The sequence below is a fragment of the Polyodon spathula genome, chromosome 5 (genome assembly GCF_017654505.1).
Source record: "Polyodon spathula isolate WHYD16114869_AA chromosome 5, ASM1765450v1, whole genome shotgun sequence".
In the NCBI taxonomy this organism is placed as follows: domain Eukaryota; kingdom Metazoa; phylum Chordata; class Actinopteri; order Acipenseriformes; family Polyodontidae; genus Polyodon; species Polyodon spathula.
In genome coordinates, this window is record NC_054538.1 from 8791711 (window position 1) to 8808163 (window position 16453).

The 16453-nt window shown below is 37.0% G+C and overlaps 1 pseudogene; it reads left to right on the plus strand.

Annotated features, from left to right (window-relative positions):
• The first annotated feature begins 2447 nt into the window (after window positions 1-2447).
• Window positions 2448-14813, plus strand: LOC121315516 (annotated as a pseudogene).
• The last annotated feature ends 1640 nt before the right edge of the window (window positions 14814-16453 follow it).

Sequence of the window (16453 nt, forward strand, 5' to 3'; positions counted from 1 at the left end):
ACATTTCCAAAGCAAGCCTGAAATTTAAGAGTAGTTGGAATGGCATTAGATAGGCAATGAATGGAGAAGCATGCTGAACCAAATCCATTGTTAAAGGTGGAATCTTGTAGCAGAATGGGACTTTGGGGAAACAATCAAAACATTAAACCTGGGAATCAGAACCTTCAAAAATATACATTTTTCACTTGTAATTGTTCCATTAAATTTGACCTTGGTCAGATGTTACAATTACAACTTAAATCAAATACGACCCTACTAGGAATTTAAGTAATACAGTTAGGAATGCTAGAATGATACTGTCTTTTATTTAACTTATTGCCCACTGCAATGTATACTTGGAAAAGGATAGACAATGTGACAGACAGAATGTGATCTTTTCTCTCTCCTTTTTCTTCCAATGTGTGGTTCTGTGGCCCCTAGCCACTGTTCACTTGACTTTACACAATGTAAAGTGAGCAAACATTATGGAGTGTGTGGATTGTAGGTTCAAGTCACACATTACAAAAGGCCACATTCACAAAGCACACTGTGAAAAGGCAATGCCCTCCTTTCCAGAAAGAAAATAAAACATTTAAGATAAAAAGCTTTAAACAGATAACTCAGAATGATTATTTAATAGCTCCTACATGCACCTTAGCTCTATATTATTATTATGTTTATTTAGCAGACACCTGTTATTTAAGGCGATTTAGACACTAGGGTGTCTGAACTATGTATCACCTGCAAAGCCACTTGGAGCACAAGAAGATTAAGTGACTTGCGCTAGGTAACACAGAGAGCGAGCCAGGATATGAAATGGGGACCTCCTGGTTACAAGCCCTTTTCTTAACCACCGGAACACATAGCCTACAACATCATCAGTTTGTTTTGTGTTTTACCAGAAGGGTGCAAACTTAAGGTGGTTCACCCTTTAACCTAACACCTGATTCAACAGAATTCAAGTCGTTTTTTTTTTTTTTTTATAATTCTACGTGGTTCTCAGAAACAAAACTTACCAATGGTAGAATTGTTAAACTACCGATGACATTCATAGTCTCCTGTGTGACCTCGTGACGCTCCGTGACAGATTGAATAGTTCTATCCATTACCAAATTCTGGACAGATTGGCCAATTATTTGAGAAATACTGAATGAATGATTCAGTGATCATTCACCCGATTTGACTGTAATCGATGTACTGAGTGACACTGCAGTGGCAAGTCGTAATTATCGGCTGAAACGACGTATTATTTACGCCCGTTGTCGAATTGAGACAGAAAAGGATACCTTCAAACAATAATATATCTCTGTGTGTATAATAATATATCTCTGTGTATATATATATATATATATATATATATATATATATATATATATATATATATATATATATATATATATATATGATCGATATATAATATTCAGGACGCCACGTTGAACTAATTGAAGTTGGCAAGGCAAGCATTGTGTTGAAATTCAGAATAGCTGACATTGAGAAATTAAACCATTTACAACTATAGACAATAACAAGCGGTCTTTGTGCACACATATTTTCATTTTGTACATTTTACTGTATTTTCGATTCAGGAAAGCCACTCCCATAAATGTTTTTACCGCAAGCAGGGAACACGAACAAGAAACCATCTCCATACTATGAAAATAGCCTTACCTGCAGTTGGATGATGCGGTAATGGTCACCTTTCCCACTCTAGAAACGGCTGTGTTTTCATCACCAGCCTCACTGTAGGCGTAGTAGTGGTGGGAAGACATATGTATCAGTAACATTTTTTTAGATGCACTGAATAGCGACGGCAGCTGGTATTTTCAGCAGAGTTATAAAACTGAACACCCAACTGTCCAGGATTGTAGTGAGCAGTGCCAAACAAAAAAAAATTATATGTATTTTGGCATTATTTCTGTCCTTGTGTAGCATGTATTCGACAGCACATGGGAAACTCGGATATTGTTATTATTCTAGAAACGAGTGTGCTCAAGAGAAAATTAACAAACTAATAAATAATATCACATCGTTTGGATAATCCCCTGCTTACTAAGGCAAACTGGTATACTGTTGCTCGCCATATCTTATAAATGCATCGGGACATCATCTATCCATCTAGTTGTGCATTGCATTTTTTATTTTACAAAGCTAAATTTGGATGTCTTTTTAATCTTTAAATAGCAGAAAAGGTTCATAACTTCTAACTGTGAAGTAAAATGCAAATTTTCAGAGGTTGCTTAACTGTTGAAAAATGTAAATTAACATTTTATTATTGTGTTGTTGGATATAAAAGAAAATATGAATTAGTACTTGTCTGAAAAGACAATTTGTAGCAACAACTGTTGTTGGAAACATTTATTTCTCTATGTGACTGGGGGGGCGGGACTCAAAGTCACACTAGAATGAACTCAACTTCCCATTATCCAGAGTGACATTTGAGAGTTGACAAAGTAGAGAAGAGTCTTTATTGAAGAGAGACACAGGGGGTTGTGTGTAACATTGCCACTGTGATATTATTACTGTGCTTTCTCATTTTAGTGGCGAGGAAACCTACTGAAAAGGATTAGTGTTCAGAAAGAAAAAAAATGGCAGAATTCTGGCTTATTTCTGTACCTGGTGAAAAGCCAAAGCAACAGCCCTGGGAGAGAATGAACACTGTCACCACTAAAGCCAACCTGTCCAGTAATTTCAAATTCACAATTCCTGATCTTAAGGTAAAAAAAAAATAAAAAAAAAAATGCTGTGTTACAATTGAAACTAACAATCACAGTTGTTTTTGTTGATGTTGTTGTTGTTGTTGTCAGTAACCAGGTAAGAAGCTAATATTTTGTCTTGTACTGTATTTGGTATCTCTCCAATAGGCTACCTTGAAGGAAGAGTAAATGTTAAAGTGAGGAACGAAATAATGATAATAATTAAAATGCTTATGGCTACATTTATGCCATTAAAAGTGTTTAATTCCTCTCTGAAAATGTGCCTTTCCCTTTGACATAGTGTTGAAATGGAAACTCTTTATTGTATAAGTGGAACACCTTTAAAAAACTTATGTTGATATAACACATTTCTTACAACTATGGTTTTATGTTGATGACCTTACTGAGCAAGATATCTGTCCAGATATTTCATTTCACACGCTTTGTTTGACAGGGTCAGTGTGTTAAATCAATGTTATTGGTTTCCTGCAAGTAGGCACATTAGATGCTCTGGTAAGCCTCTTGGATGAGCTGGGGAAACTGGATACCTTTGCTGAGAGGTAAAAACAGCCATTATTTACAATATACAAATGGTTAGTGCTTAATTGTTTGGAATATATACAGTGGACTTGTTCCAGCCTGACCTGAGCACTCACCTAACCCTGTGTAAGCTGAATGAACCCTGGTTGTGACCAGGCTGGGGCCCTGTGTAAGCTGAATGAACCCTGGTTGTGACCAGGCTGGGGCCCTGTGTAAGCTGAATGAACCCTGGTTGTGACCAGGCTTGGGCCCTGTGTAAGCTGAATGAACCCTGGTTGTGACCAGGCTGGGGCCCTGTGTAAGCTGAATGAACCCTGGTTGTGACCAGGCTTGGGCCCTGTGTAAGCTGAATGAACCCTGGTTGTGACCAGGCTGGGGCCCTGTGTAAGCTGAATGAACCCTGGTTGTGACCAGGCTGGGGCCCTGTGTAAGCTGAATGAACCCTGGTTGTGACCAGGCTGGGGCCCTGTGTAAGCTGAATGAACCCTGGTTGTGACCAGGCTTGGGCCCTGTGTAAGCTGAATGAACCCTGGTTGTGACCAGGCTGGGGCCCTGTGTAAGCTGAATGAACCCTGGTTGTGACCAGGCTTGGGCCCTGTGTAAGCTGAATGAACCCTGGTTGTGACCAGGCTTGGGCCCTGTGTAAGCTGGAGCTGCTCTGCTGTGTTCAGCCTACACACACACAGTTCTTCTGCTTTGTATTTAGTGTAATCAAGGGTACCATAGCATTTTCATTGTTTCTCTGTGTTTTAGTATCTAGCTAGTGATCAACAAGACTTTTGGTATTGAGACTTTTGGTATTGACTAAAACAAAATCTCGATCGATCCAGTTTTGTTTCATGCCTGAAGGGCAAATGTAGCACACAATCTTGCCCACCCGTGTTTTTTGTTCAAATTTGATGCATAACTTTTTTTTTATATTTCTATAAATATCTATAGATTTATATATGATTTATATAGAAATTGTACATATCTTAAGTTATATGTTTATGTAATATCTGTAGACATTTCTTAATGGGTTGCAAATACTCAATAGTTATATTGAATATACCACAATAATAACATGACTATATAATACTATTTATTTAAAAGTCCACCATCACACCAGTTTAAAAGTACTATAATTTATCCTCCTCATTCATAGATAAAGGAGTGATTAATACTAGTAGGTCACTTTTTGGTTTTGGAAATTTATTGAATCACACCATGACTTACAGCTCTGTCATCTTTGGGAAGTCCTTGAGAATGAGATTTAGCATCTGAAGGACATTCTCTGGACTAAAGCTTTTCATATGAATGGAATAAATGTATACTTTTGTCACGATGTATTAATAATATTTTATAACATAACCATATATACATGTACAAACCTAAATTATGTTAAAGAGCTTATTTGTTGTAAATAGCACATTTTTCTCTTTCTTTTTTTCTTTTTCTAAAAGCTGTCAGATTTTTAAAGGAATATTAGAATGTGAGAATGTTATTACCACAAGAAGCCAGTGTAGTCTCTGTAAAAAAACAAATGCAATGAGGTAAAATAAGATTAATTTGACCTTCTTTAGGAACTTTCCAAACCCTGACTAAACAAAGCGCTACACATTTTTTATATAGGCATGGTTCTTTCTAAAGGGTTGTACAGCTAATGAAATAATGTAACTTCTGTTTGCAATCTCTTATGTGCAGTTTTGAAAGAAGCACATGCATTTGTAGTTTAAAACTCAATATCAGGCATGATACTATGTTAAAGAGATCTCTGAGGTAGTCTGCTAAAGCAGTGTCTTTAGGGTTTTCTGCTTCACACTTCAGGGGAAATAGCCTAAGAAGTGCAAGACTATCTGAAAGTAAAAGTATGAGAACAGAGCTAACATCAGCCTTGTGTAGTAACAGATATAAATTTTTTTAATTAAAATACAACTATGGCCAAACGTTTTGATATTTTATTCAACATCATGTAATCAAAGAAACTACTAAATTACATTGCAAACTTCTATCGGAAGCCACAATAACAGTATTTTTCAATTTTTGTCAGTTTTTCGTTAAGTACTGTATATGGAAAACTACAAAGTGGTATGCAGTTCAATATATTAACGTAACATTATTCAGTGGGTTTCATTCGATTTTATGAAGCAAAATTAGATACAGTTCTACTGGGTGATGCAAAACATTTGGCTTTAGCTATACATCTTTGCATGTATTGAACATGTTTACACCAAAACACGCAAGTGAGATCTACATAGCAAATTGAAGGGCATGACAGAAAAGTAAATAAACCTATCAATGCCTCTACCCCATACTGGGGCTGTGCAGTCAAAAGGTATGACTGGGGTGTATGGTTTCAATACCTTTCATTACTTATTATGCCACAGGATTGAAGGATGTTTTTCCATGTAAATTCACTTGCCTGAGACTACTTGAGACTATGTAGCTTGGCAGAAGTCAGACAGCCAAGGTATCGGTTTCTTAATTAAGACAATGCACTGCTACTTTTTAATGGAGTGGAATCTGTTAGCCAGTAGGGTTTCATTAAACATCAATAATCTCCGGAGTGAAATTTCTGATCGTCATAGTATCTGTTGCGAGCACATTTTCAGTTCAAAGTATAGGCCTCAGGTATATGTCCTCCTGAAAGAGTTATTGTTTCCTTGCGACAAATCAAAGGTTCACGCTGCAGGAGCCCGACTTCAAAGGTGTACTTTTTGTGCAAAAGGAACTGCTACACATTTCTTGAATTCTAAACTGATACACTGGATGTGACCTACCATTTAGCAGTATCAAACATATATTGTATATGTCCTGTCCTGTCCTGTCCAGGTCCTGTCCTGTCCTGGTTCCAGCTCCCTGGTAGTCCTCTCTCTAATGGACCCCTGGGCTCTCCCCAGCTCCCTCAGTCTGTCCCTAATGCAGACCTGGGTTCCTTTTTAAATGATGTGGCTGCTCCGACAATTATCACCAGTGGTTCCATAAGGTAAACCCTCGTCGTGTAAGAGTGTATAAAAACGTTTGGTGGCAACCACCACCAAAACACACAAATATTAACACTATTAACAGGCAGAGCCTTTTTCTCTGCCACACCAAGGTATCGGTCAAGGTACCATAGGATCTTGACCAACATTGTAACGGTGAGTTCACCAACAGAAGAGTTGAAAAACATTCCCTTTTGTGGTTTTTTCTCAACTTTTTGTTCTAAAGAAAATTGCACACTCCATGTCTTGATATGATGGAGGGATTCCAAAGACAAAGTTTCAGGAAAACATGTTAGCCAATGGAGGTGAGGGGTGATGCAATGAAAGGGTTTTATATGACCGATAATGATGGTCTGCTTATAGTGAGCTTCAAATGCAGTTTTCCTTGAATGGGCAAGGTGTCTTGAAAGGTCAACTGTCCACATGATTTGAATGAAACAAAACACGCTGTTGAGTCCAGGCACTTATTCCTCTGCAGACAACTTAAGTCAGGTGTTAAGTGGACTCTCCAACTGAAACTGAAAAAAAGTGTTGAAAGGTCATACTGTCACATGATTTGACACTGACGAAGGGGAGGAATTCCACACCCATTAAGGCACTGACGAAGGGGAGGAATTCCACACCCATTAAGACACTGACGAAGGGAAGGAATTCCACACCCAATAAGACACTGACGAAGGGGAGGAATTCCACACCCATTAAGACACTGACGAAGGGGAGGAATTCCACACCCATTAAGGCACTGACGAAGGGGAGGAATTCCACACCCATTAAGACACTGACGAAGGGGAGGAATTCCACACCCATTAAGACACTGACGAAGGGGAGGAATTCCACACCCATTAAGACACTGACGAAGGGGAGGAATTCCACACCCATTAAGACACTGACGAAGGGAAGGAATTCCACACCCATTAAGACACTGACGAAGGGGAGGAATTCCACACCCATTAAGACACTGACGAAGGGAAGGAATTCCACACCCATTAAGACACTGACGAAGGGGAGGAATTCCACACCCATTAAGACACTGACGAAGGGGAGGAATTCCACACCCATTAAGTTTCTCTTTATTAAGGATAAACCCGAACAGTGAAAAATAAACTATGCAATAGTGCTCACATGTTTACACGCAGGACTGCATTAACCTTACCAGCTGTTTTACCCACAATGAGTTGTCAATGCAATGGTGATGTGACTGTTCCCCTGCAGGTCACAAGACAACACAGACAGCAAAGACAACCAAAAAAAAACGTGTTTTCAGGCTCTATGGGGTACTTCACGTTGCTGTGGTGCACTCATGAAAGCATGTCCTCTGAAGTGTTCAAGTTGTTTTGTTTGATGCTGTTGTTTTTTGTTGTTGTTGACAGTTGAAATCTGGTTTTGAGGGTACAGTGATCAGGTTACGATGGATTCTATATCTGTCAGCCTCAAGCTCAAGCTCCATCTTTATCCTCACAATCAAAAGCATGCAAGAACTAAGATACCAGCTTCCAGTTAGTTTGTAATCCGATAACAAACATCTAATATTCTTCGACAACTGTGATGACAGACAGGAGCCGACATTAAATGATAAAATGTGAAAAATAATTTTAACTGCACTGTAACTTTTAGGATGTTATATATTGTGTTATATCATGTATTATATCATGTATTTTTTGTACAACTTTTGTACAACTTTTCATATTTGTTGACGCTGTACTGTGCACCTCATATGTAATTTAAGTAATAATATATATATATATATATATATATATATATATATATATATATATATATATATATATATATATATATATATATATATACGCGAATCGTATTGTACAAAAACACGTTTCCAGTAGTATCCTAACGAACAAACAGCTGCACTTAATGACGTCACGAGTTTAAAAAAAAACGTTGTTCGCATACATTTTCTTGATCAGAGCAAAACAAAGTTAGATGCGTTTAAATCCGTGTTTTTTTTTTTTTTTTTTTTTTTTTTTAATTCACTTGCTAGACTAGCGTATAGTTTAAAATCTATCGTTTCCTGTTTTCTGAGCTATACTTGCCCAGGCAAGTGCAACACACCTCATACCAACAAATGGTACCGGTCATTTGTTGAAAATCAGAGTGCCTTGCCATTAATCTCACTGCAGGGGTTAAGCCAAAAGTTAGAAAAAGTTTCAAAGATATTACAAGTAATTTCCTTTTCCTCCAGCAGGGGGCATTCTTTTTTTTCCCCTTTTACACAGCAGTCTGCTTACAATATTGGTATTAAGAACTTTGTTCAGCAAACAATTAAATGTAGGCGTTGTGTTGGTTTTGAAGTGTTCAGTGTGTTGATGCGTGTATTCTGTCTGCTACAGCATGTCCTTACGATGTTCAAGATATACATTCATGAAAACTCGAATTCTTTCTTTGTCTATACTGTTTTAGTTGACCTGGTCACCTACTTGACTCGGTTCCAGTGGGACATGGCAAAATATCCAATACAGCAATCACTGCAGGCCCTTTCAGAACTTATGGCAAAGGTACATTTAATATAGTACTTTCTTATTCAATTGAGGTGGAGAAATTTAGTGAAACGGAAAGGAGTACAATCTGTAAAGGTTTATTCCTAACTTAAGGATAACAGAGATGTTGAATAGGTTTGCTGTGTGTGCTCTCTTCAGGGGTGAAGGAAAATCTGAAGCAGCTGGTATTTTTCCACATGGGGGTTGTATTCTGTCATTGTTTAATCCAATTAAGTTGTATTCCTGTTAAAGCAAGTTTGTTTATCTGCATTGCAAGAACCAGTGCTTAATTGAATTTATACAGTAACAATTAGCCAAGAATGATGTTATAAAAAAACCTTTAAATTCCATAATGCACTTTTGTAATTATTATTATTATTATTATTATTATTATTTATTATTATTATTATTATTATTATTATTATTAACTGAAATAGAAAAAATATCCTTAAGACATATACATACATAATTAAACTATGCTATAACTTAAAATCAACATTTTTGATATATTAATATATTCTTCATAATCAGCAGGGTATTTTTATTAAAATTTGTATTTTATGTTTCTATATTCTGGTTGCAGCAAACCACCCAGATTGACACGGACTTGAAAGCCTGTTCTGTGGCATACAACAACGTCAAGGCCAGTCTGCAGAGCCTGGAAAGAAAAGCTGGGTAAGAGCCTAGTTTGCACTCCACTCAGCCATGCTTCACCATTCCCAGGACATCATTTCTGCTCTGTAAATGAATTGCACGTGAAACTAACCCACGTTTCCATAACAATACATTGCTTGCACTTTCGTAGGGGGAACATTTTAACTCGAACATTAACAGACATTGTGAATAAGGATGACTTTGTGCTGGATTCAGAATATCTCACCACCCTTCTAGTTGTTATCCCAAAGTAAGTCACGACTGTTTGATGTAGTCTTTTAAATGATATTTATAACATTTGTTTTGTTGGGGGGGTGGGGGTAGTATATGTTGTCATATAATACTGATCAATTTTTTTTGTTGTTTTGTAGGGCAAATTACATCATGTGGCAAAAAACTTACGAATCTCTGTCAGATTTAGTGGCACCTCGGTCAACAAAGTAAGCAAATGCTTTGCTTGTCTGTTACTGAGTAGTATGTAATATGAATTCAAGTCAACAGGCTTTTCTGAAATCAATCCTGAAGAGACGCTCCCTTTGTCTTGATAGTATCTCTTTCAGAAGGCAGTACTACATACTGCATGATGGTATGTTCTTATTTGTCAACTTCAAAAACGTTCAATCACAATTATGAGAGTACTGAAGAGCTGAAGTGTTTATTTAGTTGACTTTCTTATAAGTGTAAAGTGGAGTTTTAAAGGGTCTCTTTCTGTCCAGCCAAGAAAGCTTGTGTGAACACATTAGGAGAACAAGGGCTGCTGTAAAGCGTGCTGTCCTAAGATATATTTAAAGAGGAAATAAAATATAACAGAAATTGCACTTAAAGTGCTTTTAACAGTTAAAATGTTAAAAAAGCTAACCATGGTTAGCAACATAGATTTGTATCCTGTAAGAAATGCAAGAGGAAAGTGATTGGTCTGAGTGATGTAACTTGTGTACTCTATAAAATTAATGGAGGATTCAGAAGGAGGCCTTTTAACTGTGACTTTGTTCAAGAAAGCGGTCGATGAATTCAAAGCAAAAGAAAGAGAGAACAAGTAAGTCAAGTTCAAGTTCAAATTCATGCTGTATTCATTATAACTGACTCTATGCTTAAGATGCTTGTTTGGGGGAGAACATGGTCATGATTCAATAGCTTCCAATGGGGTCAAGATAGTAGCCATCGAAGACTGGATTGAGAGCAGGTGATTTGCACAAGGCCCAGAGTAGTAGCAACAGTAGTGTGAATGTTGTGACAGACATAGTTCTCCCTGCAGTGCATCCTGTTATCTCTACCTAAAAAAGGGAACCAAGACAAAAGTGCTGATCAGGAGTGGTCAAGAGCTAGTTTTGACAGCAGGTGCTGTACAGATCTTCCCCAACCTGCCACTTGTTCAGCAGGGCAATGTACAGTGCTTTATTTTAGTGTGTTATCATTTTGACACATACTGACATTCCTTAAAGACCACGACCTGGTGCTAACATCAGATTTGCATGTTTGTGTGAAGGTTCGTGGTGCGTGAATTTAACTTCAATGAGAAGGAGCTGCAGTCTAAGAAAGAGGAAATGACACGGCTGGCTGCGGACAAGAAGCAGTAGTATGTAAGTTTTCCCCAAGCTTTTTTTAATTCTCAGGGTGTTACAATGACAAATGGAGCTTTATCAGTCAGAACACACGTTTACAACCAGTGCTGTGGAATTAAATGACTTACATTCACTTTCATTGCAATAGGACTCAGGGGTACAGATAACATCTAAAGGATTTTGTTTGCAAGTTAGCTGATAAGCTGCTCTTGGTTATTCCCTTGTCTAATTGTAGAGGCTTGTTTTTGTTAATGGGAGTGGATACTTTATGAACACTCCTTGTGGCAGATGCTAGATGACAGCTAAAGTCCTTTGGATCCAACTTGTAGTTTTAATCTGCCCGGTCTCTTGTTAATTCTCATTCACTCACACAGGTTTTGATAGTGTTTCATTGAATTAATGGAGCAGGGGTAACTACTCCAATTGTTTTAATCCAAGGCATTTTGCAAGCTGTTTTTAAACAAGAGTCCCTGCATAGTTGTGAGTTTTGTGTATATACAGTGGGTGATGTAATGTATAATGATGTGTTCATAAAATACAAATGTCTTGGTACAGCACTTTCTCCTATTAAACCTTAGCGTCTCAGAGCAGAGAATGTTGTTACCACAATTAACAGTTGTAACGTGTATAAAATGCTTCAAAATGATTATTATTATTAATTTTTTTTTAACAGTGAAGTCACTTACCTGTATTTTCTGAGAGGGTAGTTGGAGCAGAAGGTATATGTGTGCACACAGTACTCCCACAATCTTCACATTGTGTGTTGCATCTTTATTTTTATATAGTGCCTTTCATAGTGGACCACCATCACAAAGCACTTTATAGAGGTAGGCTGTGAACTGTGCATTATATGCAGTCACTTACAATAGGACATGGCAATAGCATTATCTGCAGGATGGAGCACGAGGAGGTTAAGTGACTTGCTCAGGGTCACACAGTGAGTCAGTCAGTGGCAGCGGTGGGATATGAACTGGTGGTCTTCTGGTTATAAGGCCCAGACTTTAACCACTGGACCACACTGCCTCTATCGATTGTTACAGCTATTCTGCTACAGTAGATGTTCATTAGGTCACTTACTACTTTATCGGTAACTTCAAACACTTGGTATATTTAAAAGGTAGTTTTTAAAAAAAAAAAATTTAAAGTCCTATTTACTTATTGTTTGATTGTCATTATTTACAATTGTAGTATCCTCTTCTGCGATGGCTGAAGGTTAACTTCAGTGAAGCATTCATTACTTGGATCCATGTAAAGGCCTTGAGAGTTTCTGTGGAATCAGTACTGAGGTACGTGAATGTAGGTTTTACAAAGCAAAGACTAATATGGCAGTTACATACGTCTGTTAAATACGAATCAAGCATATCACTGACATTCATCCTCTGCCTCACCAAGCACACAAAAGACCAGTAACATGAATACATAGATCATTGTGACCCACATCCACTGCATGTAGGTACCTCCACATCCCTCACGAGTTTGTGCTAAATAATCTATTTTCCAATTTTATCATGCTTGGATCAGCATTCTCTCTCTATATATATGTACACATTTAACGGTGACATACACTTCTGTACACCCTCAGATATGGTACACTCCATAGTGAACTCATTAATACAAATGTCAAGGGACCGACAAAAGAATGTGTCTCATCAGTAATTCTATTATCAGCAGTCTTAAGCAAATGTATGCTGTTTTTTTTACTGGTTACAGTCAAACTGAAATCAAATTTCAATTGCAATACAATGAAAAGTATTATACCTTTAAAAGTACTGTGCATTTTATTGAAAATAAGGTTGCAAGTGAACTTTTAAAAAGTATACATTGCAACTTGAACTCTGCATGTCCAATTCTAATCATGGGCATTTTTAAACCACAATAGCAAGAGGACCTCAGTATCAGAGCACTGAGCAAATTGGAAATGCTGGCAACTTGCAGCCAGTTTTGCTGTTCCTAGGCCTGTATTGTATCCTGGTTTTTCAGAATGGTTGAGAAAGTCTTAGTGGGAATGTTGAAATCTGCAGCAACATATTTTTCTTGTACAGTGGTGCAATACCCACTGCTTTCAACACCTCCACTTTTGCCTGCAAGGATAATGCATGTGTTGTACTATGGCAATTCAAAATGCATCATAGTAGATTAATCTGGATGCAGGTTTATGTGTTTTATTTTGATTTTTCTTCCCAAAATAATTAAGTAATTTACTAAAAGCAAATATTACTTTGGCCGGGACCGTGTAGAAAATTCACATATCAGGAAATTCGTTTAATCAGAGTTAGTCTTAATGAGAATTGACTGTACATGATATGTTGTATTTAAAACTGTGAAAAGTGACATATGCAGACAAATACTTACCTTATGCATTTTACAGTGTACAGTATACGTAATTAAATATAAAATCACTGTCTCTTAGATATGGCCTTCCTGTAAACTTTCAAGTGGTGCTGCTGCAGCCTAACAAGAAGAGCGTGAAACGCCTGCGGGACGTCCTGAACGCACTCTACAAACATTTAGATGGTGTTGCAGCAGCAAGGGTGGTGGATGTATGTATTTATTACTCTTAATTGACAGCGATGCCTTGTTTTAAGCCTGAATACTTAAAATGTGACATAGCTTCCGGTTGCAATGTGGCTATTTAAAACAAAATAATAAATAAATAAGCGGTAACACATACTAAACAGTTTGTGGAAAACCAGATTAAGAAATCTGTGCGATGGCAGTAGCCGCACAATATTGGTTTAAATTGTAATTCATGCATGAAAAGTGGGATCTCTCTTTCAGTCAGTAATTCAAAATTCAAGTCAAGCGGGTCACAGGGCCACAATGCAATTGATCCAAACTGATTGATTTCTTTATTTTAAAGCTACACATTTGTACTTGTTTTAAAAATGCATGTTCTTGTTTTCCAGGCTGTCGTAGATATCCCTGGATTGAGTGTTGGGAACCAGGATTATTACTCCTATGTCTGCTTCAAGATAGATCTGAATCTGATAGACCAAAAATAGATAATGGTGCCAAGGTGTAAGGTCATGATCCATGGGTAGATTTTTTGAGAAGAGTTTCAGGATCTCAGTGCTTCATAAACCAAAGAGTGTAGAACATCAACTTATTGAACCTATCTGTCAAATAAGCTTTTAACAAATGCTGTAACTAATCCCTATTGCAACTGCGTTAGCATGTTTAGCATACATGTTTAATAGGCATGCAGGAGATCACTAACGTCTCAACTTTAACTGCAATAACAGGATGCTGCATTTGGACAAAGCCAAGACATGCCCCAGTCTTCCATTCACCTACATTGTTAAATCTGGTTTGTGGTTGTTGACTGGAATAAACCACTTTTTTTTTTTTGCCTGCAATAAAATGAAAGTTCAGTTTACTACACTTTAAATGCATATTATTATAACAATGTAACTGGTTTTAATCTATCCGAGTTTATTTTCTTTTCACCACTGATGAGGCTTGTACAGTGGTGCATTATTCACTGCTTTCAACACTTCCACTTTTGTCTGCAAGGATAATGCATGTTTTTTGCCCTGGACACATTTCTATGCTTCATGGAAATGGCATTAATGCTTGACCACTATAACAAGTTGACATGCATCACAGTATCAGCAGTCCCAAAAGAGCACTAAAATAAAAGGCACAGGGACTAATCTGGATGCAAGTTAAAGCAAAAAGGGACATATCCTAGTTATAAAGAAGATTATCTATTCAATGACATCAAGATATTTGGTAAAACAATGGTATGAGTGGGATTAAACAACAAACTGACAGTACAGTATATGGGGAAGAATATTCAGAGAAGTATGCTCCCTCCTTTAAGGCAGTACACTGCATTTCTTCTTTAGCATCAAAATGTAAATTTGAGTTACGTTGGTGGTCCTTTTGTCATCCATTCTTAATTGTATTTTATCTCTACATTAAGCTTTTGAGGTTTTGAAATCCCAGGCCTATGACACATTCACAGCTTGCAGTGACTTAAAATGAACAAGTGCAGCTGTAAAGAAGTAAACATATTAATATAATGGATTGGTTACTTCTTTCCCTCTGATTTTTATTTCATATTGTGTAAAGATATTAACATGTATAACATTACAAAATGAACTGTATATTTAAAAACTTGCAATTTAAATAATGACAATTATTTTGAGTTGACAGTTCATTAGGAACCAAAACAATTACTTGAACTACAGATATACTGTATTATTGTAAAATTGGTAAACATTAGAATGAAGTTATGACATTAATGTTTAAATGAAGAAGCATATACTTGTGCCTGGTTTTTATCTTTTAGCGGTGAATCAGTCCAAAACAATACATAATAAAAAAATAAAATAAAACAATATCCATTTTCAGTGTCATTACATGTTAATCCACAAGTAGTGATGTGCAATACATTGGTTCATTTTCCATGTCAGCAAAATACAGAACATTCCAACCTAGATTTGTACAGCAAGCTGTGTGAACAGTCCCTAGAATGGCACAGTATTATTCAGCCTTGCCAAGTGTGTTTACTGAACTATATAGGTGCATTGTCTCATTCAGCCTTGGCTAAATTGTTTTCTTAACTTAGTCAAGCACAATCACCTTTTTGGTGTTGAGTTTTAAACAGTCATGGAAAATAAATAAATAAATAAATAAATTTAAAAAAAATCCTGCTCGTCATGAATTACTCAAGTTAAACTCATTTTTATTCCCAGACCAAATTGAAATAGCACAAAGCAACTAGCAGTTAGCAAATGTAAGGTATGTGCCTGACTACAAACATAAACAGGTTCATTAGGCAAATCCCTAATATAATCTGACAGTCCGTCTTAATGCATATTCCAGGTCTTTGTTTTTACAGCAAATTCTTTCAAGGGCACACAGTTGCAAACAGTATACGGTCACCTGCCTGTGCTGAGTCTAGGACAACACAAATCAACTAAATCTTTGCCGAGTGGACAGGGCAAGCAAAATACATTCTTTTTACTCTTATCTTTGTTGCATTCTCACACACCCTCAGACCACTGACTGTTTCCATGTGTTCACTGAAAGCTTAACAGCCACGGGCCATCCATCTCCACTGTGAAGAAACCCAGCTAGCACTTGCACCAATCAGTCCATTTTGTTCTTAATCTCAGCTCTAACCTTCTCAATTACCACAACAAGAACCCTCCCAACTCAAACAATTAGAAATGCAAAATAAACAACTTTCCCTCAACAAAACAATGTGTTACTCACAATCAGAGTTAAAAAGGTGGTGTAACAAATGTACAAGAATACCCAAATCCTCCACTATCTTTTACTGACCACATATTAACTGGAAAACACACATTTAACTTTGAGGCCTACTATTACTAGAAAACATAAAATTACAGTAATGGTTGGAGAAATTAAACGAATGCAAGAAGGATGTTTGTCATCCAACCACGCCATGTACAATAAACTGGATTCATGGAATTTCAGTATTCTTTATCTCGGTAACTTGCCCGCAAGACAAAAGCAAGTGCAAAAATGTTTCTCAAAAGCCGCCACTGGGTTTGGATTTACTAATCCCATGATGAATCAGTTTGACTGAAAGATGA